Raw genomic sequence first — 26,938 nt, 5'->3', positions numbered from 1 at the left:
TCCAGTTGCATGTGGGGCTGCATAAAGGCTCCCCTGGGGAGTTCAGATGTACCCAAAGCCTTCCTTTGGGGGCACTTTTGGATGGGCGAACTAGGCTTTTAACGCATTTTCTCGGGCCCGATTTTTCAGTCGACGGCCAGGCGGGCCAGGGCTATATTTAGGGTTGCTCTGAAAGAGTGAACCTGGAGGGTCCAGTTGCATGTGGGGCTGCATAAAGGCTCCCCTGGGGAGTTCAGTTGTACCCAAAGCCTTCCTTTGGGGGCACTTCTGGATGGACGAATTAGGCTTTTAACGCATTTTCTGGGGCCCGAGTTTTCAGTCGTCTTCCAGGCGGGCCAGGGCTATATTTAGGGTTGCTGTAAAGAGCGAACACGGAGGGTCCAGTTGCATGTGGGGCTGCGTTAAGGCTCCCCTGGGGAGTTCAGTTGTACCCAAAGCCTTCCTTTGGGGGCACTTCTGGATGGGCGAAAGTGGCTTGAAACGCTTTTTCTGTGGCCCGAGTTTTCAGTTTTCTGCCATGCTGGCTAGGGATATATTTAGGGTTGCTTGTAAACAGCGAACAAGGGGTGTCCAGTTGCGTATGGGCCTGCATAAAGACTCCCCTGGGGAGTTCAGTTGTACCCAAAGCCTTCCTTTGGGGGCACTTTTGGATGGGCGAAAGGGGCTTGAAACGCTTTTTCTGTGGACCGAACTTTCAGTCGTCTGCCATGCGGGCCAGGGTTATATTTAGGGTTGCTGTGAAAGAGCGAATACGGAGGGTCCAGTTGCATGTGGGGCTGCATAAAGGCTCCTCTGGGGAGTTCAGTTGTACCCAAAGCCTTCCTTTGGGGGCACTTCTGGATGGGTGAATGGGGCTTGAAACGCATTTTCTGGAGCCCGAGTTTTCAGTCTTCTGCCATGGTGGCTAGGGGTATATTTAGGGTTGCTCGTAAACACTGAACAAGGAGGGTCCAGTTGCATGTGGGGCTGCGTAAAGGCTCCCCTGGGGAGTTCACTTGTACCCAAAGCCTTCCTTTGGGGGCACTTCTGGATGAGCGAATTAGGTTTTAACGCATTTTCTGGGGCCCAAGTTTTCCGTCGTCTGCCATGCATGCCAGGGTTATATTTAGGGTTGCTGTGAAAGAGTGAAACCGGAGGGTCCAGTTGCATGTGGGGCTGCATAAAGGCTCCCCTGGGGAGTTCACTTGTACCCAAAGCCTTCCTTTGGGGGCAATTCTGGATGGGTGAATGGGGCTTGAAACGCTTTTTGTGTGGCCCGAGTTTTCAGTCTTCTGCCATGGTGGCTAGGGGTATATGTAGGGTTGCTCGTAAACAGTGAACAAGGAGGGTCCAGTTGCATGTGGGGCTGCATAAAGGCTCCCCTGGGGAGTTCAGTTGTACCCAAAGCCTTCCTCTGGGGGCACTTTGGGATGGGCGAATTAGGCTTTTCATTTTTTTTCTGTGGCCCGAGTTTTCAGTCTTCTGCCATGATGTCTAGTGTTATATTTAGTGTTGCTTGTAAACAGCGAACACGGGGGGTCCAGTTGCGTATGGGCCTGCATAAAGGCTCCCCTGGGGAGTTCAGTTGTACCCAAAGCCTTCCTCTGGGGGCACTTCTGGATGGTCGAAAGGGGCTTGAAACGCTTTTTCTGTGGCCCGATTTTTCAGTCGTCTGCCATGCGGGCCAGGGTTATATTTAGGGTTGCTGTGAAAGAGTGAACCCGGAGGGTCCAGTTGCATGTGGGGTTGCATAAAGGCTCCCCTGGGGAGTTCACTTCTACCCAAAGACTTCCTTTCGGGGCAATTCTGGATGGGAGAATGGGGCTTGAAACGCATTTTTGTGTGGCCCGAGTTTTCAGTCTTCTGCCATGGTGGCTAGGGGTATATGTAGGGTTGCTCGTAAACAGTGAACAAGGAGGGTCCAGTTGCATGTGGGGCTGCATAAAGGCTCCCCTGGGGAGTTCAGTTGTATCCAAAGCCTTCCTCTGGGGGCACATTTGGATGGGCGAATTAGGCTTTTCATTTTTTTTCTGTGGCCCGAGTTTTCAGTCTTCTGCCATGATGTCTAGTGTTATATTTAGTGTTGCTTGTAAACAGCGAACACGGGGGGTCCAGTTGCGTATGGGCCTGCATAAAGGCTCCTCTGGGGAGTTCAGTTGTACCCAAAGCCTTCCTCTGGGGACACTTTTGGATGGTCGAAAGGGGCTTGAAACGCTTTTTCTGTGGCCCGATTTTTCAGTCGTCTGCCATGCGGGCCAGGGTTATATTTAGGGTTGCTGTGAAAGAGAGAACCCGGAGGGTCCATTTGCATGTGGGGCTGCATAAAGACTCCCCTGGGGAGTTCAGATGTACCCAAAGCCTTCCTTTGGGGGCACTTCTGGATGGGCGAAAGGGGCTTGAAACGCTTTTTCTGTGGCCCGAGTTTTCAGTCTTCTGCCATGCTGGCTAGGGTTATATTTAGGGTTGTTGTAAAGAGCGAACACGGAGGGTCCAGTTGCATGTGGGGCTGCATAAAGGCTCCCCTGGGGAATTCACTTGTACCCAAAGCCTTCCTTTGGGGGCACATCTGGATGAGGGAATTAGGCTTTTAATGCATTTTATTGGGCCCGAGTTTTCTGTCGTCTGCCATGTGTTCCAGGGTTATATTTAGGGTTGCTGTGAAAGAGCGAATACGGAGTGTCCAGTTGCATGTGGGGCTGCGTTAAGGCTCCCCTGGGGAGTTCACTTGTACCCAAAGCCTTCCTTTGGGGGCACTTCTGGATGGGCGAATGGGGCTTGAAACGCTTTTTCTGTGGCCCGAGTTTTCAGTCTTCTGCCATGGTGGCTAGGGCTATATTCAGGGTTGCTCGTAAACAGTGAACAAGGAGGGTCCAGTTGCATGTCGGGCTGCGTAAAGGCTCCCCTGGGGAGTTCAGATGTACCCAAAGCCTTCCTTTGGGGGCACTTCTGGATGGGTGTATGGGGCTTGAAACGCTTTTTCTGTGGCCCGAGTTTTCAGTCTTCTGCCATGCTGGCTAGGGTTATATTTAGGGTTGTTGTAAAGAGCGAACACGGAGGGTCCAGTTGCATGTGGGGCTGCATAAAGGCTCCCCTGGGGAGTTCACTTGTACCCAAAGCCTTCCTTTGGGGGCACTTCTGGATGGGCGAAAGGGGCTTGAAACGCTTTTTCTGTGGCCCGAGTTTTCAGTCTTCTGCCATGCTGGCTAGGGTTATATTTAGGGTTGTTGTAAAGAGCGAACACGGAGGGTCCAGTTGCATGTGGGGCTGCGTAAAGGCTCCCCTGGGGAGTTCAGTTGTACCCAAAGCCTTTCTCTGGGGGCACTTTTGAATGGGCGAATGGTGCTTGTAACACATTTTCTGTGGCCCGAGCTTTCAGTCTTCTGCTATGGTGGCTAGGGCTATATTTAGGCTTGCGGTGAAAGAGTGAACCCGGAGGGTCCAGTTGCATGTGGGGCTGCATAAAGGCTCCCCTGGGGAGTTCACTTGTACCCAAAGCCTTCCTTTGGGGGCACTTCTGGATGGGTGAATGGGGCTTGAAACGCATTTTCTGGAGCCCGAGTTTTCAGTTTCTGCCATGTTGGCTAGGGGTATATTTAGGGTTGCTCGTAAACAGTGAACAAGGAGGGTCCAGTTGCATGTGGGGCTGCATAAAGGCTCCCCTGGGGAGTTCAGTTGTACCCAAAGCCTTCCTTTGAGGGCACTTCTGGATGGGTGAATGGGGCTTGAAACGCATTTTCTGGAGCCCGAGTTTTCAGTCTTCTGCCATGTTGGCCAGGGCTATATTTAGGGTTGCTCGTAAACAGTGAACAAGGAGGGTCCAGTTGCATGTGGGGCTGCGTAAAGGCTCCCCTGGGGAGTTCACTTGTACCCAAAGCCTTCCTCTGGGGGCACATCTGGATGGGTGAATGGAGCTTGAAACGCTTTTTCTGTGGCCCGAGTTTTATGTCGACTGCCAGGCGGGCCAGAGCTATATTTAGGGTTGCTGTGAAAGAGCGAATATGGATGGTCCAGTTGCATGTGGGGCTGCATAAAGGCTCCCCTGGGGAGTTCACTTGTACCGAAAGCCTTCCTATGGGGGCACTTCTGGATGGGTGAATGGGGCTTGAAACGCATTTTCTGGAGCCCGAGTTTTCAGTCTTCTGCCATGCTGGCTAGGGTTATATTTAGGGTTGCTGTGAAAGAGCGAATACGGAGGGTCCAGTTGCATGTGGGGCTGCATAAAGGCTCCCCTGGGGAGTTCAGTTGTATCCAAAGCCTTCCTCTGGGGGCACATTTGGATGGGCGAATTAGGCTTTTCATTTTTTTTCTGTGGCCCGAGTTTTCAGTCTTCTGCCATGATGTCTAGTGTTATATTTAGTGTTGCTTGTAAACAGCGAACACGGGGGGTCCAGTTGCGTATGGGCCTGCATAAAGGCTCCTCTGGGGAGTTCAGTTGTACCCAAAGCCTTCCTCTGGGGACACTTTTGGATGGTCGAAAGGGGCTTGAAACGCTTTTTCTGTGGCCCGATTTTTCAGTCGTCTGCCATGCGGGCCAGGGTTATATTTAGGGTTGCTGTGAAAGAGAGAACCCGGAGGGTCCATTTGCATGTGGGGCTGCATAAAGACTCCCCTGGGGAGTTCAGATGTACCCAAAGCCTTCCTTTGGGGGCACTTCTGGATGGGCGAAAGGGGCTTGAAACGCTTTTTCTGTGGCCCGAGTTTTCAGTCTTCTGCCATGCTGGCTAGGGTTATATTTAGGGTTGTTGTAAAGAGCGAACACGGAGGGTCCAGTTGCATGTGGGGCTGCATAAAGGCTCCCCTGGGGAATTCACTTGTACCCAAAGCCTTCCTTTGGGGGCACATCTGGATGAGGGAATTAGGCTTTTAATGCATTTTATTGGGCCCGAGTTTTCTGTCGTCTGCCATGTGTTCCAGGGTTATATTTAGGGTTGCTGTGAAAGAGCGAATACGGAGTGTCCAGTTGCATGTGGGGCTGCGTTAAGGCTCCCCTGGGGAGTTCACTTGTACCCAAAGCCTTCCTTTGGGGGCACTTCTGGATGGGCGAATGGGGCTTGAAACGCTTTTTCTGTGGCCCGAGTTTTCAGTCTTCTGCCATGGTGGCTAGGGCTATATTCAGGGTTGCTCGTAAACAGTGAACAAGGAGGGTCCAGTTGCATGTCGGGCTGCGTAAAGGCTCCCCTGGGGAGTTCAGATGTACCCAAAGCCTTCCTTTGGGGGCACTTCTGGATGGGTGTATGGGGCTTGAAACGCTTTTTCTGTGGCCCGAGTTTTCAGTCTTCTGCCATGCTGGCTAGGGTTATATTTAGGGTTGTTGTAAAGAGCGAACACGGAGGGTCCAGTTGCATGTGGGGCTGCATAAAGGCTCCCCTGGGGAGTTCACTTGTACCCAAAGCCTTCCTTTGGGGGCACTTCTGGATGGGCGAAAGGGGCTTGAAACGCTTTTTCTGTGGCCCGAGTTTTCAGTCTTCTGCCATGCTGGCTAGGGTTATATTTAGGGTTGTTGTAAAGAGCGAACACGGAGGGTCCAGTTGCATGTGGGGCTGCGTAAAGGCTCCCCTGGGGAGTTCAGTTGTACCCAAAGCCTTTCTCTGGGGGCACTTTTGAATGGGCGAATGGTGCTTGTAACACATTTTCTGTGGCCCGAGCTTTCAGTCTTCTGCTATGGTGGCTAGGGCTATATTTAGGCTTGCGGTGAAAGAGTGAACCCGGAGGGTCCAGTTGCATGTGGGGCTGCATAAAGGCTCCCCTGGGGAGTTCACTTGTACCCAAAGCCTTCCTTTGGGGGCACTTCTGGATGGGTGAATGGGGCTTGAAACGCATTTTCTGGAGCCCGAGTTTTCAGTTTCTGCCATGTTGGCTAGGGGTATATTTAGGGTTGCTCGTAAACAGTGAACAAGGAGGGTCCAGTTGCATGTGGGGCTGCATAAAGGCTCCCCTGGGGAGTTCAGTTGTACCCAAAGCCTTCCTTTGAGGGCACTTCTGGATGGGTGAATGGGGCTTGAAACGCATTTTCTGGAGCCCGAGTTTTCAGTCTTCTGCCATGTTGGCCAGGGCTATATTTAGGGTTGCTCGTAAACAGTGAACAAGGAGGGTCCAGTTGCATGTGGGGCTGCGTAAAGGCTCCCCTGGGGAGTTCACTTGTACCCAAAGCCTTCCTCTGGGGGCACATCTGGATGGGTGAATGGAGCTTGAAACGCTTTTTCTGTGGCCCGAGTTTTATGTCGACTGCCAGGCGGGCCAGAGCTATATTTAGGGTTGCTGTGAAAGAGCGAATATGGATGGTCCAGTTGCATGTGGGGCTGCATAAAGGCTCCCCTGGGGAGTTCACTTGTACCGAAAGCCTTCCTATGGGGGCACTTCTGGATGGGTGAATGGGGCTTGAAACGCATTTTCTGGAGCCCGAGTTTTCAGTCTTCTGCCATGCTGGCTAGGGTTATATTTAGGGTTGCTGTGAAAGAGCGAATACGGAGGGTCCAGTTGCATGTGGGGCTGCATAAAGGCTCCCCTGGGGAGTTCAGTTGTATCCAAAGCCTTCCTCTGGGGGCACATTTGGATGGGCGAATTAGGCTTTTCATTTTTTTTCTGTGGCCCGAGTTTTCAGTCTTCTGCCATGATGTCTAGTGTTATATTTAGTGTTGCTTGTAAACAGCGAACACGGGGGGTCCAGTTGCGTATGGGCCTGCATAAAGGCTCCTCTGGGGAGTTCAGTTGTACCCAAAGCCTTCCTCTGGGGACACTTTTGGATGGTCGAAAGGGGCTTGAAACGCTTTTTCTGTGGCCCGATTTTTCAGTCGTCTGCCATGCGGGCCAGGGTTATATTTAGGGTTGCTGTGAAAGAGAGAACCCGGAGGGTCCATTTGCATGTGGGGCTGCATAAAGACTCCCCTGGGGAGTTCAGATGTACCCAAAGCCTTCCTTTGGGGGCACTTCTGGATGGGCGAAAGGGGCTTGAAACGCTTTTTCTGTGGCCCGAGTTTTCAGTCTTCTGCCATGCTGGCTAGGGTTATATTTAGGGTTGTTGTAAAGAGCGAACACGGAGGGTCCAGTTGCATGTGGGGCTGCATAAAGGCTCCCCTGGGGAATTCACTTGTACCCAAAGCCTTCCTTTGGGGGCACATCTGGATGAGGGAATTAGGCTTTTAATGCATTTTATTGGGCCCGAGTTTTCTGTCGTCTGCCATGTGTTCCAGGGTTATATTTAGGGTTGCTGTGAAAGAGCGAATACGGAGTGTCCAGTTGCATGTGGGGCTGCGTTAAGGCTCCCCTGGGGAGTTCACTTGTACCCAAAGCCTTCCTTTGGGGGCACTTCTGGATGGGCGAATGGGGCTTGAAACGCTTTTTCTGTGGCCCGAGTTTTCAGTCTTCTGCCATGGTGGCTAGGGCTATATTCAGGGTTGCTCGTAAACAGTGAACAAGGAGGGTCCAGTTGCATGTCGGGCTGCGTAAAGGCTCCCCTGGGGAGTTCAGATGTACCCAAAGCCTTCCTTTGGGGGCACTTCTGGATGGGTGTATGGGGCTTGAAACGCTTTTTCTGTGGCCCGAGTTTTCAGTCTTCTGCCATGCTGGCTAGGGTTATATTTAGGGTTGTTGTAAAGAGCGAACACGGAGGGTCCAGTTGCATGTGGGGCTGCATAAAGGCTCCCCTGGGGAGTTCACTTGTACCCAAAGCCTTCCTTTGGGGGCACTTCTGGATGGGCGAAAGGGGCTTGAAACGCTTTTTCTGTGGCCCGAGTTTTCAGTCTTCTGCCATGCTGGCTAGGGTTATATTTAGGGTTGTTGTAAAGAGCGAACACGGAGGGTCCAGTTGCATGTGGGGCTGCGTAAAGGCTCCCCTGGGGAGTTCAGTTGTACCCAAAGCCTTTCTCTGGGGGCACTTTTGAATGGGCGAATGGTGCTTGTAACACATTTTCTGTGGCCCGAGCTTTCAGTCTTCTGCTATGGTGGCTAGGGCTATATTTAGGCTTGCGGTGAAAGAGTGAACCCGGAGGGTCCAGTTGCATGTGGGGCTGCATAAAGGCTCCCCTGGGGAGTTCACTTGTACCCAAAGCCTTCCTTTGGGGGCACTTCTGGATGGGTGAATGGGGCTTGAAACGCATTTTCTGGAGCCCGAGTTTTCAGTTTCTGCCATGTTGGCTAGGGGTATATTTAGGGTTGCTCGTAAACAGTGAACAAGGAGGGTCCAGTTGCATGTGGGGCTGCATAAAGGCTCCCCTGGGGAGTTCAGTTGTACCCAAAGCCTTCCTTTGAGGGCACTTCTGGATGGGTGAATGGGGCTTGAAACGCATTTTCTGGAGCCCGAGTTTTCAGTCTTCTGCCATGTTGGCCAGGGCTATATTTAGGGTTGCTCGTAAACAGTGAACAAGGAGGGTCCAGTTGCATGTGGGGCTGCGTAAAGGCTCCCCTGGGGAGTTCACTTGTACCCAAAGCCTTCCTCTGGGGGCACATCTGGATGGGTGAATGGAGCTTGAAACGCTTTTTCTGTGGCCCGAGTTTTATGTCGACTGCCAGGCGGGCCAGAGCTATATTTAGGGTTGCTGTGAAAGAGCGAATATGGATGGTCCAGTTGCATGTGGGGCTGCATAAAGGCTCCCCTGGGGAGTTCACTTGTACCGAAAGCCTTCCTATGGGGGCACTTCTGGATGGGTGAATGGGGCTTGAAACGCATTTTCTGGAGCCCGAGTTTTCAGTCTTCTGCCATGCTGGCTAGGGTTATATTTAGGGTTGCTGTGAAAGAGCGAATACGGAGGGTCCAGTTGCATGTGGGGCTGCATAAAGGCTCCCCTGGGGAGTTCACTTGTACCCAAAGCCTTCCTCTGGGGGCACTTCTGGATGGGCGAAAGGGTCTTGAAACTCATTTTCTGTGGCCCGAGTTTTCAGTCTTCTGCCATGCTGGCTAGTGTTATATTTAGGGTTGCTTGTAAACAGCAAACACGGGGTGTCCAGTTGCGTATGGGCCTGCATAAAGGCTCCCCTGGGGAGTTCACTTGTACCCAAAGCCTTCCTCTGGGGGCACTTTTGGATGGGCGAATGGGGCTTGTAGCATTTTCTGGGGCCCGATTTTTCAGTCGTCTGCCATGCGGGCCAGGGTTATATTTAGGGTTGCTGTGAAAGAGCGAATACGGAGGGTCCAGTTGCATGTGGGGCTGCATAAAGGCTCCCCTGGGGAGTTCACTTGTACCCAAAGCCTTCCTTTGGGGGCACTTCTGGATGGGCGAATTAGGCTTTTAACGCATTTTCTGGGGCCCGAGTTTTCAGTCGTCTGCCATGCGGGCTAGGGATATATTTAGGATTGCTGTGAAAGAGTGAATACGGAGGGTCCAGTTGCATGTGGGGCTGCATAAAGGCTCCCCTGGGAAGTTCAGTTGTACCCAAAGCCTTCCTTTGGGGGCACTTTTCGATGGGTGAAAGGGGCATGAAATGCTTTTTCTGTGGCCCGAGTTTTCAGTCTTCTGCCATGGTGGCTAGGGGTATATTTAGGGTTGCTCGTAAACAGTGAACAAGGAGGGTCCAGTTGCATGTGGGGCTGCGTAAAGGCTCCCCTGGGGAGTTCAGTTGTACCCAAAGCCTTCCTCTGGGGACACTTTTGGAAGGTCGAAAGTGTCTTGTAGCACGTTTTCTGGGGCCCGATTTTTCAGTCGTCTGCCATGGTGGCTAGGGGTATATTTAGGGTTGCTGTGAAAGAGTGAACCCGGAGGGTCCAGTTGCATGTGGGGCTGCATAAAGGCTCCCCTGGGGAGTTCACTTGTACCCAAAGCCTTCCTTTCGGGGCAATTCTGGATGGGTGAATGGGGCTTGAAACGCATTTTCTGGGGCCCGAGTTTTCAGTCTTCTGCCATGCTGGCTAGGATTATATTTAGGGTTGCTTGTAAACAGCGAACACGGGGGTCCACTTGCGTATGGGCCTGCATAAAGGCTCCCCTGGGGAGTTCACTTGTACCCAAAGCCTTCCTCTGGGGGCACTTCTGGATGGGCGAAAGGGGCTTGAAACGCTGTTTCTGTGCCCCGAGTTTTCAGTTTTCTGCCATGCTGGCTAGGGATATATTTAGGGTTGCTTGTAAACAGCGAACACGGGGTGTCCAGTTGCGTATGGGCCTGCATAAAGGCTCCCCTGGGGAGTTCACTTGTACCCAAAGCCTTCCTTTGGGGGCACTTCTGGATGGGCGAAAGGGGCTTGAAACCCTTTTTCTGTGGCCCGAACTTTCAGTCGACTGCCATGCGGGCCAGGGTTATATTTAGGGTTGCTGTGAAAGAGCGAATACGGAGGGTCCAGTTGCATGTGGGGCTGCATAAAGTCCCCCTGGGGAGTTCAGTTGTACCCAAAGCCTTCCTTTGGGGGCACTTCTGGATGGGTGAATGGGGCTTGAAACGCATTTTCTGGAGCCCGAGTTTTCAGTCTTCTGCCATGGTGGCTAGGGGTATATTTAGGGTTGCTCGTAAACAGTGAACAAGGAGGGTCCAGTTGCATGTGGGGCTGCATAAAGGCTCCCCTGGGGAGTTCAGTTGTACCCAAAGCCTTCCTTTGGGGGCACTTCTGGATGGGTGAATGGGGCTTGAAACGCTTTTTCTGTGGCCCGAGTTTTCAGTTGACTGCCGTGCGGGCCAGGGTTATATTTAGGGTTGCTGTGAAAGAGCGAATACGGAAAGTCCAGTTGCATGTGGGGCTGCATAAAGGCTCCCCTGGGGAGTTCACTTGTACCCAAAGCCTTCCTCTGGGGGCACTTCTGGATGGGCGTATTAGGCTTTTAACAGTTTTTCTGGGGCCCGAGTTTTCAGTCGACTGCCAGGCGGGCCAGGGCTATATTTAGGGTTGCTGTGAAAGAGCGAATATAGAGGGTCCAGTTGCATGTGGGGCTGCGTTAAGGCTCCCCTGGGGAGTCCAGTTATACCCAAAACCTTCCTTTGGGGGCACTTCTGGATGAGCGAATTAGGCTTGTAACGCATTTTCTGGGGCCCGAGTTTTCAGTCGTCTGCCATGCGGGCCAGGGTTATATTTAGGGTTGCTGTGAAAGAGCGAATACGGAGTGTCCAGTTGCATGTGGGGCTGCGTTAAGGCTCCACTGGGGAGTTCACTTGTACCCAAAGCCTTCCTTTGGGGGCACTTCTGGATGGGCGAAAGGGTCTTGAAACGCATTTTCTGTGTCCCGAGTTTTCAGTCTTCTGCCATGCTGGCTAGTGTTATATTTAGGGTTGCTTGCAAACAGCAAACACGGGGTGTCCTGTTGCGTATGGGCCTGCATAAAGGCTCCCCTGGGGAGTTCACTTGTACCCAAAGCCTTCCTTTGGGGGCGCTTTTGGATGGGCGAATGGGGCTTGTAGCACGTTTTCTGGGGCCCGATTTTTCAGTCGTCTGCCATGCGGGCCAGGGTTATATTTAGGGTTGCTGTGAAAGAGCGAATACGGAGTGTCCAGTTGCATGTGGGGCTGCGTAAAGGCTCCCCTGGGGAGTTCACTTGTACCCAAAGCCTTCCTTTGGGGGCACTTTGGGATGGTCCAAGGGGAATCGCAATGCGTTTTGTGAGGCCCGCTTTTTCAGTCTTCTCCCATTGCTCCGAGGGCTATATTTAGGCTTGCAGTGAAAGAGTGAACCCGGAGGGTCCAGTTGCATGTGGGGCTGCATAAAGGCTCCCCTGGGGAGTTCACTTGTACCCAAAGCCTTCCTTTGGGGGCACTTCTGGATGGGTGAATGGGGCTTGAAACGCATTTTCTGGGGCCCGAGTTTTCAGTCTTCTGCCATGGTGGCTAGGGGTATATTTAGGGTTGCTCGTAAACAGTGAACAAGGAGGGTCCAGTTGCATGTGGGGCTGCGTAAAGGCTCCCGTGGGGAGTTCATTTGTACCCAAAGCCTTCCTCTGGGGGCACTTTGGGATGGTCCAAGGGGAATCGCAATGCGTTTTCTGAGGCCCGCTTTTTCAGTCTTCTCCCATTGGGCAGAGGGATATATTTAGGCTTGCAGTGAAAGTGTGAACCCGGAGGGTCCAGTTGCATGTGGGGCTGCATAAAGGCTCCCCTGGGGAGTTCACTTGTACCCAAAGCCTTCCTTTGGGGGCACTTCTGGATGGGTGAATGGGGCTTGAAACGCATTTTCTGGAGCCCAAGTTTTCAATCTTCTGCCATGGTGGCTAGGGGTATATTTAGGGTTGCTCGTAAACAGTGAACAAGGAGGGTCCAGTTGCATGTGGGGCTGCATAAAGGCTCCCCTGGGGAGTTCACTTGTACCCAAAGCCTTCCTTTGGGGGCACTTCAGGATGGGTGAATGGGGCTTGAAACGCATTTTCTGGAGCCCGAGTTTAAAGTCTTCTGCCATGGTGGCTGGGGGTATATTTAGGGTTGCTCGTAAACAGTGAACAAGGAGGGTCCAGTTGCATGTGGGGCTGCGTTAAGGCTCCCCTGGGGAGTTCAGTTGTACCCAAAGCCTTCCTCTGGGGGCACTTTGGGATGGTCCAAGGGGAATCGCAATGCGTTTTCTGAGGCCCGCTTTTTCAGTCTTCTCCCAATGCGCCGAGGGCTATATTTAGGGTTGCTGTGAAAGAGTGAACCCGGAGGGTCCAGTTGCATATGGGGCTGCATAAATGCTCCCCTGGGGAGTTCACTTGTACCCAAAGCCTTCCTTTGGGGGCACTTCTGAATGAGCGAATTTGGCTTTTAACGCATTTTCTGGGGCCCGAGTTTTCAGTCGTCTGCCATGCGTGCCAGGGCTATATTTAGGGTTGCTGTGAAAGAGCGAATACGGAGTATCCAGTTGCATGTGGGGCTGCGTTAAGGCTCCCCTGGGGAGTTCAGATGTACCCAAAGCCTTCCTCTGGGGGCACTTTTGGATGGGCGAATGGGGCTTGTAACACATTTTCTGTGGCACGAGCTTTCAGTCGACTGCTAGGCGTGCTAGGGATATATTTAGGCTTGCGGTGAAAGAGTGAACCCGGAGGGTCCAGTTGCATGTGGGGCTGCATAAAGGCTCCCTGGGGAGTTCACTTGTACCCAAAGCCTTCCTTTGGGGGCACTTCTGGATGGGTGAATGGGGCTTGAAACGCATTTTCTGGAGCCCGACTTTTCAGTCTTTTGCCATGGTGGCTAGGGGTATATTTAGGGTTGCTCGTAAACAGTGAACAAGGAGGGTCCAGTTGCATGTGGGGCTGCGTAAAGACTCCCCTGGGGAGTTCACTTGTACCCAATGCCTTCCTTTGGGGGCACTTCAGGATGGGTGAATGGGGCTTGAAACGCATTTTCTGGAGCCCGAGTTTTCAGTCTTCTGCCATGGTGGCTAGGGGTATATTTAGGGTTGCTCGTAAACAGTGAACAAGGAGGGTCCAGTTGCATGTGGGGCTGCGTAAAGGCTCCCCTGGGGATTTCAGTTGTACCCAAAGCCTTCCTCTGGGGGCACTTTTGGATGGGCGAATTAGGCTTTTAATGCATTCTCTGGGGCCCGAGTTTTCAGTCGACTGCCAGGCGGGCCAGGGCTATATTTAGGGTTGCTGTGAAAGAGCGAATACGGAGGGTCCAGTTGCATGTGGGGCTGCGTTAAGGCTCCCCCGGGGAGTTCAGTTGTACCCAAAGCCTTCCTCTGGGGGCACTTTGGGATGGTCCAAGGGGAATCGCAATGCGTTTTCTGAGGCCCGCTTTTTCAGTCTTCTCCCATTGCGCAGAGGGCTATATTTAGGATTGCTGTGAAAGAGTGAACCCGGAGGGTCCAGTTGCATGTGTGGCTGCATAAAGGCTCGCGTGGGGAGTTCACTTGTACCAAAAGCCTTCCTTTGGGGGCACTTCTGGATGGGTGAATGGGGCTTGAAACGCTTTTGATGTGGCCCGAGATTTCAGTTTTCTGCCATGATGGATAGTGTTATATTTAGTGTTGCTTGTAAACAGCGAACACGGGGGGTCCAGTTGCTTATGGGCCTGCATAAAGGCTCCCCTGGGGAGTTCAGATGTACCCAAAGCCTTCCTCTGGGAGCACTTTTGGAAGGTCGAATGGGGCATGTAGCACGTTTTCTGGGGCCCGATTTTTCAGTCGTCTGCCAGGCAGGCCAGGGCTATATTTAGGGTTGCTGTGAAAGAGTGAACCCGGAGGGTCCAGTTGCATATGGGGCTGCATAAATGCTCCCCTGGGGAGTTCACTTGTACCCAAAGCCTTCCTTTGGGGGCACTTCTTGATGGGCGAAAGGGGCTTGAAACGCTTTTTCTGTGGCCCGAGTTTTCAGTCTTCTGCCATGCTGGCTAGGGTTATATTTAGGGTTGCTGTAAAGAGCGAACACGGAGGGTCCAGTTGCATGTGGGGCTGCATAAAAGCTCCCCTGGGGAGTTCAGTTGTACCCAAAGTATTCCTTTGGGGGCACTTTTGGATGGGTGAATGGGGCTTGAAACGCATTTTCTGTGGCCCGAGTTTTCAGTCTTCTGCCATGGTGGCTAGGGGTATATTTAGGGTTGCTCGTAAACAGTGAACCTGGAGGGTCCAGTTGCATGTGGGGCTGCATAAAGGCTCCCCTGGGGAGTTCTGTTGTACGCAAAGCCTTCCTTTGGGGGCACTTTTGGATGAGCGAATGGGGCTTGTAGCACGTTTTCTGGGGCCCGAGTTTTCAGTCTTCTGCCATGCTGGCTAGGGTTATATTTAGGGTTGCTGTAAAGAGCGAACACGGAGGGTCCAGTTGCATGTGGGGCTGCGTAAAGGCTCCCCTGGGGAGTTCAGATGTACCCAAAGCCTTCCTCTGGGGGCACTTTTGGATGGGCGAATTAGGCTTTTAATGCATTTTCTGGGGCCCGAGTTTTCAGTCGACTGCCAGGCGGGCCAGGGCTATATTTAGGGTTGCTGTGAAAGAGCGAATACGGAGGGTCCAGTTGCATGTGGGGCTGCGTTAAGGCTCCCCCGGGGAGTTCACTTGTACCCAAAGCCTTCCTCTGGGGGCACTTTGGGATGGTCCAAGGGGAATCGCAATGCGTTTTCTGAGGCCCGCTTTTTCAGTCTTCTCCCATTGCGCAGAGGGCTATATTTAGGATTGCGGTGAAAGAGTGAACCCGGAGGGTCCAGTTGCATGTGTGGCTGCATAAAGGCTCGCGTGGGGAGTTCACTTGTACCCAAAGCCTTCCTTTGGGGGCACTTCTGGATGGGTGAATGGGGCTTGAAACGCTTTTGCTGTGGCCCGAGTTTTCAGTTTTCTGCCATGATGGATAGTGTTATATTTACGGTTGCTTGTAAACAGCGAACACGGGGGGTCCAGTTGCGTATGGGCCTGCATAAAGGCTCCCCTGGGGAGTTCAGATGTACCCAAAGCCTTCCTCTGGGAGCACTTTTGGAAGGTCGAATGGGGCATGTAGCACCTTTTCTGGGGCCCGATTTTTCAGTCGTCTGCCAGGCAGGCCAGGGCTATATTTAGGGTTGCTGTGAAAGAGTGAACCCGGAGGGTCCAGTTGCATATGGGGCTGCATAAATGCTCCCCTGGGGAGTTCACTTGTACCCAAAGCCTTCCTTTGGGGGCACTTCTTGATGGGCGAAAGGGGCTTGAAACGCTTTTTCTGTGGCCCGAGTTTTCAGTCTTCTGCCATGCTGGCTAGGGTTATATTTAGGGTTGTTGTAAAGAGCGAACACGGAGGGTCCAGTTGCATGTGGGGCTGCGTAAAGGCTCCCCTGGGGAGTTCAGTTGTACCCAAAGTATTCCTTTGGGGGCACTTTTGGATGGGTGAATGGGGCTTGAAACGCATTTTCTGTGGCCCGAGTTTTCAGTCTTCTGCCATGGTGGCTAGGGGTATATTTAGGGTTGCTCGTAAACAGTGAACCTGGAGGGTCCAGTTGCATGTGGGGCTGCATAAAGGCTCCCCTGGGGAGTTCAGTTGTACGCAAAGCCTTCCTTTGGGGGCACTTTTGGATGAGCGAATGGGGCTTGTAGCACGTTTTCTGGGGCCCGAGTTTTCAGTCTTCTGCCATGCTGGCTAGGGTTATATTTAGGGTTGCTGTAAAGAGCGAACACGGAGGGTCCAGTTGCATGTGGGGCTGCGTAAAGGCTCCCCTGGGGAGTTCAGATGTACCCAAAGCCTTCCTCTGGGGGCACTTTTGGATGGGCGAACTAGGCTTTTAACGCATTTTCTCGGGCCCGAGTTTTCAGTCGACTGCCAAGCGGGCCACGGTTATATTTAGGCTTGCAGTGAAAGAGTGAACCCGGAGGGTCCAGTTGCATGTGGGGCTGCATAAAGGCTCCCCTGGGGAGTTCACTTGTACCCAAAGCCTTCCTTTGGGGGCACTTCTGGATGGGTGAATGGGGCTTGAAACGCTTTTTCTGTGGCCCGAGTTTTCAGTCTTCTGCCATGCTGGCTAGGGTTCTATTTAGGGTTGCTGTGAAAGAGCGAATACGGAGTGTCTAGTTGCATGTGGGCCTGTGTAAAGGCTCCCCTGGGGAGTTCAGATGTACCCAAAGCCTTCCTTTGGAGGCACTTTTGGATGGGCGAATGGGGCTCGTAACAGATTTTCTGTGGCTCGAACTTTCAGTCGACTGCCAGGCGTGCTATGGCTATATTTAGGCTTGCGGTGAAAGAGTGAACCCGGAGGGTCCAGTTGCATGTGGGGCTGCATAAAGGCTCCCCTGGGGAGTTCACTTGTACGCAAAGCCTTCCTTTGGGGGCAATTCTGGATGGGTGAATGGGGCTTGAAACGCATTTTCTGGGGCCCGAGTTTTCAGTCTTCTGCCATGCTGGCTAGGGGTATATTTAGGGTTGCTTGTAAACAGTGAACAAGGAGGGTCCAGTTGCATGTGGGGCTGCATAAAGGCTCCCCTGGGGAGTTCAGTTGTACCCAAAGCCTTCCTTTGGGGGCACTTCTGGATGGGCGAAAGTGGCTTGAAACGCTTTTTCTGTGGCCCGAGTTTTCAGTTTTCTGCCATGCTGGCTAGGGGTATATTTAGGGTTGCTTTTAAACAGCGAACAAGGGGTGTCCAGTTGCGTATGGGCCTGCATAAAGGCTCCCCTGGGGAGTTCAGTTGTACCCAAAGCCTTCCTTTGGGGGCACTTCTGGATGGGCGAAAGGGGCTTGAAACGCATTTTCTCTGGCCCGAGCTTTCAGTCGACTGCAATGCGGGCCAGGGTTATATTTAGGGTTGCTGTGAAAGAGCGCATACGGAGGGTCCAGTTGCATGTGGGGCTGCATAAAGGCTCCCCTGGGGAGTTCACTTGTACCCAAAGCCTTCCTTTGGGGGCACTTCTGGATGGGCGAAAGTGGCTTGAAACGCTTTTTCTGTGGCCCGAGTTTTCAGTCTTCTGCCATGCTGGCTAGGGTTACATTTAGGGTTGCTGTGAAAGAGCGAACACGGAGGGACCAGTTGCATGTGGGGCTGCATAAAGGCTCCCCTGGGGAGTTCACTTGTACCCAAAGCCTTCCTTTGGGGGCACTTTTGGATGGGCGAATGGGGCTCGTAACACATTTTCTGTGGCTCGAACTTTCAGTCGACTGCCAGGCGTGCTAGGGATATATTTAGGCTTGCGGTGAAAGAGTGAACTCGGAGGGTTCAGTTGCATGTGGGGCTGCATAAAGGCTCCCCTGGGGAGTTCACTTGTACCCAAAGCCTTCCTTTGGGGGCACTTTTGTATGGGCGAAAAGGGCTTGAAACGCTTTTTCTGTGGCCTGAGTTTTCAGTCTTCTGCCATGCTGGCTAGGGTTATATTTAGGGTTGCTGTAAAGAGCGAACACGGAGGGTCCAGTTGCATGTGGGGCTGCGTAAAGGCTCCCCTGGGGAGTTCAGATGTACCCAAAGCCTTCCTTTGGGGGCACTTTTGGATGGGTGAATGGGGCTTGAAACGCATTTTCTGGTGCCTGAGTTTTCAGTCTTCTGCCATGGTGGCTAGGGGTATATTTAGGGTTGCTGGTAAACAGTGAACAAGGAGGGTCCAGTTGCATGTGGGGCTGCGTAAAGGCTCCCCTGGGGAGTTCAGATGTACCAAAACCCTTCCTCTGGGGGCACTTTGGGATGGTCCAAGGGGAATCGCAATGCGTTTTCTGAGGCCCGCTTTTTCAGGCTTCTCCCATTGCGCAGAGGGGTATATTTAGGCTTGCAGTGAAAGAGTGAACCCGGAGGGTCCAGTTTCATGTGGGGCTGCATAAAGGCTCCCCTGGGGAGTTCAGTTGTACGCAAAGCCTTCCTTTGGGGGCACTTCTGGATGGGTGAATGAGGCTTGAAACGCATTTTCTGTGGCCCGAGCTTTCAGTCGACTGCCAGGCGTGCTAGGGCTATATTTAGGCTTGCGGTGAAAGAGTGAACCCGGAGGGTCCAGTTGCATGTGGGGCTGCATAAAGGCTCCCCTGGGGAGTTCACTTGTACCCAAAGCCTTCCTTTGGGGGCACTTCTGGATGGGTGAATGGGGCTTGAAACGCATTTTATGGAGCCCGAGTTTTCAGTCTTCTGCCATGGTGGCTACGGGTATATTTAGGGTTGCTCGTAAACAGTGAACAAGGAGGGTCCAGTTGCATGTGGGGCTGCGTAAACGCTCCCCTGGGGAGTTCAGTTGTACCCAAAGCCTTCCTCTGGGGGCACTTTTGGATGGGCGAATTAGGCTTTTAATGCATTTTGTGGGGCCCGAGTTTTCAGTCGACTGCCAGGCGGGCCAGGTCTATATTTAGGGTTGCTGTGAAAGAGCGAATACGGAGGGTCCAGTTGCATGTGGGGCTGCGTTAAGGCTCCCCTGGGGAGTCCAGTTGTACCCAAAGCCTTCCTTTGGGGGCACTTCTGGATGGGTGAATGGGGCTTGAAACGCTTTTTCTGGAGCCCGAGTTTTCAGTCTTCTGCCATGCCGGCTAGGGTTATATTTAGGGTTGCTGTAAAGAGCGAACACGGAGGGTCCAGTTGCATGTGGGGCTGCATAAAGGCTCCCCTGGGGAGTTCAGATGTACCCAAAGCCTTCCTTTGGGGGCACTTTTGGATGGGCGAATGGGGCTCGTAACACATTTTCTGTGCCCCGAGCTTTCGGTTGAATGCCAGGCTTACTAGGGTTATATTTAGGCTTGCGGTGAAAGAGTGAACCCGGAGGGTCCAGTTGCATGTGGGGCTGCATAAAGGCTCCCCTGGGGAGTTCAGTTGTACCCAAAGCCTTCCTTTGGGGGCACTTCTGGATGGGTGAATGGGGCTTGAAACGCATTTTCTGGAGCCCGAGTTTTCAGTCTTCTGTCATGGTGGCTAGGGCTATATTCAGGGTTGCTCGTAAACAGTGAACAAGGAGGGTCCAGTTGCATGTGGGGCTGCGTAAAGGCTCCCCTGGGGAGTTCACTTGTACCCAAAGCCTTCCTCTAGGGGCACTTGTTGATGGGCGAATTAGGCTTTTAATGCGTTGTCTGAGGCCCGCTTTTTCAGTCTTCTCCCATTGCGTCGAGGGCTATATTTAGGCTTGCAGTAAAAGAGTGAACCCGGAGGGTCCAGTTGCATGTGGGGCTGCATAAAGGCTCCCCTGGGTCGTTCAGTTGTACCCAAAGCCTTCCTTTGGGGGCACTTCTGGATGGGTGAATGGGGCTCGTAACACATTTTCTGTGGCCCGAGCTTTCAGTCGACTGCCAGGCGTGCTAGGGCTATATTTAGGCTTGCGGTGAAAGAGTGAACCCGGAGGGTCCAGTTGCATGTGGGGCTGCATAAAGGCTCCCCTGGGGAGTGCAGATTTACCCAAAGCCTTCCTTTGGGGGCACTTTTGGATGGGCGAATGGGGCTCGTAACACATTTTCTGTGGCCCGAGCTTTCAGTCGACTGACAGGCGTGCTAGGGCTATATTTACGCTTGCGGTGAAAGAGTGAACCCAGTGGGTCCAGTTGCATGTGGGCCTGCATAAAGGCTCCCCTGGGGAGTTCAGTTGTACCCAAAGCCTTCCTTTGGGGGCACTTCTGGATGGGCGAATGGGGCTCGTAACACATTTTCTGTGGCCCGAGCTTTCAGTCGACTGCCATGCGGGCCAAGGTTATATTTAGGGTTGCTGTGAAAGAGCGCATACGGAGGGTCCAGTTGCATGTGGGGCTGCATAAAGGCTCCCCTGGGGAGTTCACTTGTACCCAAAGCCTTCCTTTGGGGGCACTTCTGGATGGGTGAATGGCTCTTGAAATGCATTTTATGGAGCCCGAGTTTTCAGTCTTCTGCCATGGTGCCTAGCGGTATATTTAGGGTTGCTCGTAAGCAGTGAACAAGGAGGGTCCAGTTGCATGTGGGGCTGCGTAAAGGCTCCCCTGGGGAGTTCAGTTGTACCCAAAGCCTTCCTTTGGGGGCACTTCTGGATGGGTGAATGGGGCTTGAAACGCATTTTCTGGGGCCCGAGTTTTCAGTCTTCTGCCATGCTGGCTAGGGTTATATTTAGGGTTGCTGTAAAGAGCGAACACGGAGGGTCCAGTTGCATGTGGGGCTGCGTAAAGGCTCCCCTGGGGAGTTCAGATGTACCCAAAGCCTTCCTTTGGGGGCACTTTTGGATGGGTGAATGGGGCTCGTAACACATTTTCTGTGGCTCGAACTTTCAGTCCACTGCCAGCCGTGCCATGGCTATATTTAGGCTTGCGGTGAAAGAGTGAACCCGGAGGGTCCAGTTGCATGTGGGGCTGCATAAAGGCTCCCCTGGGGAGTTCAGTTGTACCCAAAGCCTTCCTTTGGGGGCACTTCTGGATGGGTGAATGGGGCTTGAAACGCATTTTCTGGGGCCCGAGTTTTCAGTCTTCTGCCATGGTGGCTAGGGGTATATTTAGGGTTGCTCGTAAACAGTGAACAAGGAGGGTCCAGTTGCATGTGGGCCTGCATAAAGGCTCCCCTGGGGAGTTCAGTTGTACCCAAAGCCTTCCTTTGGGGGCACTTCTGGATGGGCGAATGGGGCTCGTAACACATTTTCTGTGGCCCGAGCTTTCAGTCGACTGCCATGCGGGCCAAGGTTATATTTAGGGTTGCTGTGAAAGAGCGCATACGGAGGGTCCAGTTGCATGTGGGGCTGCATAAAGGCTCCCCTGGGGAGTTCACTTGTACCCAAAGCCTTCCTTTGGGGGCACTTCTGGATGGGTGAATGGGGCTTGAAACGCATTTTATGGAGCCCGAGTTTTCAGTCTTCTGCCATGGTGGCTACGGGTATATTTAGGGTTGCTCGTAAACAGTGAACAAGGAGGGTCCAGTTGCATGTGGGGCTGCGTAAACGCTCCCCTGGGGAGTTCAGTTGTACCCAAAGCCTTCCTCTGGGGGCACTTTTGGATGGGCGAATTAGGCTTTTAATGCATTTTCTGGGGCCCGAGTTTTCAGTCGACTGCCAGGCGGGCCAGGGCTATATTTAGGGTTGCAGTGAAAGAGCGAATACGGAGGGTCCAGTTGCATGTGGGGCTGCGTTAAGGCTTCCCTGGGGAGTCCAGTTGTACCCAAAGCCTTCCTTTGGGGGCACTTTTGGATGGGTGAATGGGGCTCGTAACACATTTTCTGTGGCTCGAACTTTCAGTCCACTGCCAGCCGTGCTATGGCTATATTTAGGCTTGCGGTGAAAGAGTGAACCCGGAGGGTCCAGTTGCATGTGGGGCTGCATAAAGGCTCCCCTGGGGAGTTCAGTTGTACCCAAAGCCTTCCTTTGGGGGCACTTCTGGATGGGTGAATGGGGCTTGAAACGCATTTTCTGGGGCCCGAGTTTTCAGTCTTCTGCCATGGTGGCTAGGGGTATATTTAGGGTTGCTCGTAAACAGTGAACAAGGAGGGTCCAGTTGCATGTGGGCCTGCATAAAGGCTCCCCTGGGGAGTTCAGTTGTACCCAAAGCCTTCCTTTGGGGGCACTTCTGGATGGGCGAATGGGGCTCGTAACACATTTTCTGTGGCCCGAGCTTTCAGTCGACTGCCATGCGGGCCAAGGTTATATTTAGGGTTGCTGTGAAAGAGCGCATACGGAGGGTCCAGTTGCATGTGGGGCTGCATAAAGGCTCCCCTGGGGAGTTCACTTGTACCCAAAGCCTTCCTTTGGGGGCACTTCTGGATGGGTGAATGGCTCTTGAAATGCATTTTATGGAGCCCGAGTTTTCAGTCTTCTGCCATGGTGCCTAGCGGTATATTTAGGGTTGCTCGTAAGCAGTGAACAAGGAGGGTCCAGTTGCATGTGGGGCTGCGTAAAGGCTCCCCTGGGGAGTTCAGTTGTACCCAAAGCCTTCCTTTGGGGGCACTTCTGGATGGGTGAATGGGGCTTGAAACGCATTTTCTGGGGCCCGAGTTTTCAGTCTTCTGCCATGCTGGCTAGGGTTATATTTAGGGTTGCTGTAAAGAGCGAACACGGAGGGTCCAGTTGCATGTGGGGCTGCGTAAAGGCTCCCCTGGGGAGTTCAGATGTACCCAAAGCCTTCCTTTGGGGGCACTTTTGGATGGGTGAATGGGGCTCGTAACACATTTTCTGTGGCTCGAACTTTCAGTCCACTGCCAGCCGTGCCATGGCTATATTTAGGCTTGCGGTGAAAGAGTGAACCCGGAGGGTCCAGTTGCATGTGGGGCTGCATAAAGGCTCCCCTGGGGAGTTCAGTTGTACCCAAAGCCTTCCTTTGGGGGCACTTCTGGATGGGTGAATGGGGCTTGAAACGCATTTTCTGGGGCCCGAGTTTTCAGTCTTCTGCCATGGTGGCTAGGGGTATATTTAGGGTTGCTCGTAAACAGTGAACAAGGAGGGTCCAGTTGCATGTGGGCCTGCATAAAGGCTCCCCTGGGGAGTTCAGTTGTACCCAAAGCCTTCCTTTGGGGGCACTTCTGGATGGGCGAATGGGGCTCGTAACACATTTTCTGTGGCCCGAGCTTTCAGTCGACTGCCATGCGGGCCAAGGTTATATTTAGGGTTGCTGTGAAAGAGCGCATACGGAGGGTCCAGTTGCATGTGGGGCTGCATAAAGGCTCCCCTGGGGAGTTCACTTGTACCCAAAGCCTTCCTTTGGGGGCACTTCTGGATGGGTGAATGGCTCTTGAAATGCATTTTATGGAGCCCGAGTTTTCAGTCTTCTGCCATGGTGCCTAGCGGTATATTTAGGGTTGCTCGTAAGCAGTGAACAAGGAGGGTCCAGTTGCATGTGGGGCTGCGTAAAGGCTCCCCTGGGGAGTTCAGTTGTACCCAAAGCCTTCCTTTGGGGGCACTTCTGGATGGGTGAATGGGGCTTGAAACGCATTTTCTGGGGCCCGAGTTTTCAGTCTTCTGCCATGCTGGCTAGGGTTATATTTAGGGTTGCTGTAAAGAGCGAACACGGAGGGTCCAGTTGCATGTGGGGCTGCATAAAGGCTCCCCTGGGGAGTTCAGATGTACCCAAAGCCTTCCTTTGGGGGCACTTTTGGATTGGTGAATGGGGCTTGAAACGCATTTTCTGGTGCCTGAGTTTTCAGTCTTCTGCCATGGTGGCTAGGGTTATATTTAGGGTTGCTCGTAAACACTGAACAAGGAGGGTCCAGTTGCATGTGGGGCTGCGTAAAGGCTCCCCTGGGGAGTTCACTTGTACCAAAACCCTTCCTCTGGGGGCACTTTGGGATGGTCCAAGGGGAATCGCAATGCGTTTTCTGAGGCCCGCTTTTTCAGTCTTCTCCCATTGCGCAGAGGGATATATTTAGGCTTGCATTGAAAGAGTGAACCCGGAGGGTCCAGTTGCATGTGGGGCTGCATAAAGGCTCCCCTGGGGAGTTCAGTTGTACGCAAAGCCTTCCTTTGGGGGCACTTCTGGATGGGTGAATGGGACTTGAAACGCATTTTCTGTGGCCCGAGCTTTCAGTCCACTTCCAGGCGTGCTAGGGCTATATTTAGGCTTGCGGTGAAAGAGTGAACCCGGAGGGTCCAGTTGCATGTGGGGCTGCATAAAGGCTCCCCTGGGGAGTTCACTTGTACCCAAAGCCTTCCTTTGGGGGCACTTCTGGATGGGTGAATGGGGCTTGAAACGCATTTTATGGAGCCCGAGTTTTCAGTCTTCTGCCATGGTGGCTACGGGTATATTTAGGGTTGCTCGTAAACAGTGAACAAGGAGGGTCCAGTTGCATGTGGGGCTGCGTAAACGCTCCCCTGGGGAGTTCAGTTGTACCCAAAGCCTTCCTCTGGGGGCACTTTTGGATGGGCGAATTAGGCTTTTAATGCATTTTGTGGGGCCCGAGTTTTCAGTCGACTGCCAGGCGGGCCAGGGCTATATTTAGGGTTGCAGTGAAAGAGCGAATACGGAGGGTCCAGTTGCATGTGGGGCTGCGTTAAGGCTCCCCTGGGGAGTCCAGTTGTACCCAAAGCCTTCCTTTGGGGGCACTTTTGGATGGGTGAATGGGGCTCGTAACACATTTTCTGTGGCTCGAACTTTCAGTCCACTGCCAGCCGTGCTATGGCTATATTTAGGCTTGTGGTGAAAGAGTGAACCCGGAGGGTCCAGTTGCATGTGGGGCTGCATAAAGGCTCCCCTGGGGAGTTCAGTTGTACCCAAAGCCTTCCTTTGGGGGCACTTCTGGATGGGTGAATGGGGCTTGAAACGCATTTTCTGGGGCCCGAGTTTTCAGTCTTCTGCCATGGTGGCTAGGGGTATATTTAGGGTTGCTCGTAAACAGTGAACAAGGAGGGTCCAGTTGCATGTGGGGCTGCGTAAAGGCTCCCCTGGGGAGTTCAGTTGTACCAAAACCCTTCCTCTGGTGGCACTTTGGGATGGTCCAAGGGGAATCGCAATGCGTTTTCTGAGGCCCGCTTTTTCAGTCTTCTCCCATTGCGCAGAGGGAAATATTTAGGCTTGCAGTGAAAGAGTGAACCCGGAGGGTCCAGTTGCATGTGGGGCTGCGTAAAGGCTCCCCTGGGGAGTTCACTTGTACCAAAACCCTTCCTCTGGGGGCACTTTGGGATGGTCCAAGGGGAATCGCAATGCGTTTTCTGAGGCCCGCTTTTTCAGTCTTCTCCCATTGCGCAGAGGGATATATTTAGGCTTGCAGTGAAAGAGTGAACCCGGAGGGTCCAGTTGCATGTGGGGCTGCATAAAGGCTCCCCTGGGGAGTTCACTTGTACCCAAAGCCTTCCTTTGGGGGCACTTCTGGATGGGTGAATGGGGCTTGAAACGCATTTTATGGAGCCCGAGTTTTCAGTCTTCTGCCATGGTGGCTACGGGTATATTTAGGGTTGCTCGTAAACAGTGAACAAGGAGGGTCCAGTTGCATGTGGGGCTGCGTAAACGCTCCCCTGGGGAGTTCAGTTGTACCCAAAGCCTTCCTCTGGGGGCACTTTTGGATGGGCGAATTAGGCTTTTAATGCATTTTCTGGGGCCCGAGTTTTCAGTCGACTGCCAGGCGGGCCAGGGCTATATTTAGGGTTGCAGTGAAAGAGCGAATACGGAGGGTCCAGTTGCATGTGGGGCTGCGTTAAGGCTCCCCTGGGGAGTCCAGTTGTACGCAAAGCCTTCCTTTGGGGGCACTTTTGGATGGGTGAATGGGGCTCGTAACACATTTTCTGTGGCTCGAACTTTCAGTCCACTGCCAGCCGTGCTATGGCTATATTTAGGCTTTAGGTGAAAGAGTGAACCCGGAGGGTCCAGTTGCATGTGGGGCTGCATAAAGGCTCCCCTGGGGAGTTCAGTTGTACCCAAAGCCTTCCTTTGGGGGCACTTCTGGATGGGTGAATGGGGCTTGAAACGCATTTTCTGGGGCCCGAGTTTTCAGTCTTCTGCCATGGTGGCTAGGGGTATATTTAGGGTTGCTCGTAAACACTGAACAAGGAGGGTCCAGTTGCATGTGGGGCTGCGTAAAGGCTCCCCTGGGGAGTTCAGTTGTACCAAAACCCTTCCTCTGGGGGCACTTTGGGATGGTCCAAGGGGAATCGCAATGCGTTTTCTGAGGCCCGCTTTTTCAGTCTTCTCCCATTGCGCAGAGGGATATATTTAGGCTTGCAGTGAAAGAGTGAACCCGGAGGGTCCAGTTGCATGTGGGGCTGCGTAAAGGCTCCCCTGGGGAGTTCAGTTGTACCAAAACCCTTCCTCTGGGGGCACTTTGGGATGGTCCAAGGGGAATCGCAATGCGTTTTCTGAGGCCCGCTTTTTCAGTCTTCTCCCATTGCGCAGAGGGATATATTTAGGCTTGCAGTGAAAGAGTGAACCCGGAGGGTCCAGTTGCATGTGGGGCTGCATAAAGGCTCCCCTGGGGAGTTCAGTTGTACCCAAAGCCTTCCTCTGGGGGCACTTTTGGATGGGCGAATTAGGCTTTTAATGCATTTTCTGTGGCTCGAACTTTCAGTCCACTGCCAGCCGTGCTATGGCTATATTTAGGCTTGCGGTGAAAGAGTGAACCCGGAGGGTCCAGTTGCATGTGGGGCTGCATAAAGGCTCCCCTGGGGAGTTCAGTTGTACCCAAAGCCTTCCTTTGGGGGCACTTCTGGATGGGTGAATGGGGCTTGAAACGCATTTTCTGGGGCCCGAGTTTTCAGTCTTCTGCCATGGTGGCTAGGGGTATATTTAGGGTTGCTCGTAAACAGTGAACAAGGAGGGTCCAGTTGCATGTGGGCCTGCATAAAGGCTCCCCTGGGGAGTTCAGTTGTACCCAAAGCCTTCCTTTGGGGGCACTTCTGGATGGGCGAATGGGGCTCGTAACACATTTTCTGTGGCCCGAGCTTTCAGTCGACTGCCATGCGGGCCAAGGTTATATTTAGGGTTGCTGTGAAAGAGCGCATACGGAGGGTCCAGTTGCATGTGGGGCTGCATAAAGGCTCCCCTGGGGAGTTCACTTGTACCCAAAGCCTTCCTTTGGGGGCACTTCTGGATGGGTGAATGGCTCTTGAAATGCATTTTATGGAGCCCGAGTTTTCAGTCTTCTGCCATGGTGGCTACGGGTATATTTAGGGTTGCTCGTAAGCAGTGAACAAGGAGGGTCCAGTTGCATGTGGGGCTGCGTAAAGGATCCCCTGGGGAGTTCACTTGTACCCAAAGCCTTCCTTTGGGGGCACTTCTGGATGGGTGAATGGGGCTTGAAACGCATTTTCTGGGGCCCGAGTTTTCAGTCTTCTGCCATGCTGGCTAGGGTTATATTTAGGGTTGCTGTAAAGA

The sequence above is a fragment of the Anas acuta genome, unplaced genomic scaffold (assembly GCF_963932015.1).
Source record: "Anas acuta unplaced genomic scaffold, bAnaAcu1.1 SCAFFOLD_51, whole genome shotgun sequence".
In the NCBI taxonomy this organism is placed as follows: Eukaryota; Metazoa; Chordata; class Aves; order Anseriformes; family Anatidae; genus Anas; species Anas acuta.
Note: the sequence above shows the minus strand (reverse complement) of the source record.